This window comes from Phalaenopsis equestris, unplaced genomic scaffold (assembly GCF_001263595.1).
Source record: "Phalaenopsis equestris unplaced genomic scaffold, ASM126359v1 Scaffold196732, whole genome shotgun sequence".
NCBI classification, from domain to species: domain Eukaryota; kingdom Viridiplantae; phylum Streptophyta; class Magnoliopsida; order Asparagales; family Orchidaceae; genus Phalaenopsis; species Phalaenopsis equestris.
The window spans coordinates 79-1,632 of NW_018216681.1; the positions used below are offsets into that span (position 1 = coordinate 79).

The 1,554-nt window shown below is 36.0% G+C and overlaps 1 long non-coding RNA gene across 1 annotated transcript; it reads left to right on the forward strand.

Annotated features, from left to right (window-relative positions):
* Positions 1-768: 768 nt before the first annotated feature.
* LOC110035202 lies at positions 769-1,351 on the forward strand. The gene is made up of 2 exons (XR_002295126.1): positions 769-916; positions 1,011-1,351. It is a non-coding gene; the product is annotated as an uncharacterized LOC110035202 (long non-coding RNA).
* Positions 1,352-1,554: the final 203 nt, after the last annotated feature.

Consider the following 1,554-nt stretch of genomic DNA (forward strand, 5'->3'; position numbering starts at 1 on the left):
CCATCACAATCATGCACAAATGAAATGACAAAATTAATTTCTGATTAGTGTTTGGCCCACATAATTATATCAAAAATCTCTATATAATCACCTACTAATATCTAATTATAAAGCCAGATTGAGCTTATGCATGATTTACTGTAACAATCAATCCACTAAACTTCAGCTAACACACATATGCGAAATGATTTGTGGCAGTCAAGTGGACACAGTGATTTAATAATCTCAGCAGCAAATCCAAACATGCCAAAATCTTGCCTGTGAAATAAGTTTCCACCACACATGCTTTATAATTAATTTTGGGATGCGACAGACAACTACTTATTGTCTTCTAATTAAATAAGATTGCCATTTCGTCCAATATATCTTGTCACCATTTACTTTCTGATGTTAACATGCAACAGGTGGGGCTATCATTTGAATCGAGTTGGGGTCTGCTTAAAATCGACTTAGATAGATTTAGCGTAGCTCGAAATTGGCTCGTGGCTAGCTATATTCGATTTTGGGTTGAGCCAGCTCAAAATTGATACTGACTGGCTCAAATTGAGTTATTTCGATCTATTCCAGCTCAAAATCGGTTCGTAATTGGCTCGTGACTCATCTTATTCAGGTTTACTTAGCATTATATATATTTAATTTTTTATAAATAAAAAAAGTACTACAAGCCAATCTCGAATTAGTTCGAGTCGTGATCCATATATGACTCGGAATCAACTAAAAAAGAATCAATCCAAAGCTTCGGCTAATAGCTCGGCTCATTTATTTCGATCCAATCTCGATTTGAACCAAATATCTAATCAATTTTCAAACCATTAACAATCTCCAAGCAAAACTCACACCCCTAACCACACATGCATATATTGCCCTGCATATTCTTGCTCCTCTTCATTGTCTTCTTCTCCCCTCTTGTGCTGAGGTAGCCTTCTCCTCTTCTGCATAACATTATTTTCTATTTGTTTGCTGTTTATGTTTTCTTATTGTTTATAATCTGATGAGTTGTTAATGGCTAGATTGAGAAGATGGTCATGATTGTTGGCAAGCAGCTGCAGAAGCTGGTGGGCGATCTCAAATCGAAATTGAAGAAGCCATTGAAGTCGCAGAAACCTTACAGCAAGATGGACAAGACTGACAGCATGAGAGTGGAGATCAAGAGCAGGAAGGCTCAGAAGCTTATTGCTGATACACTGAAGATTGCTGACTCTCCCACTGGCTGCAGAAGCTATGCTTTTTGATTCAATTTGTTCATTCATGAGGTTAGGATTATGAAGAATTATTATGGGAGTTCCATTTTGTATCTCTTTTTGTTATGAAGATTCCAAGCCCCAAATGGATTTTATTTTTATTTTTGTTTTTTTATGATGATGTTCTGTTTGGATGAAAGGTCAATCTTCAGTATCATTTGATGAAAAGAATATTACGTATGAAGTTTGTTTGCATGGGAAGTTGATGTACAACTTCATTATGCATTGTTGCACAACATGTATATAACAATGTTGTACATGAAATTTGTATGCATACAGACTCCGTACCACTGACTGTTGGTGGCTTGTTATA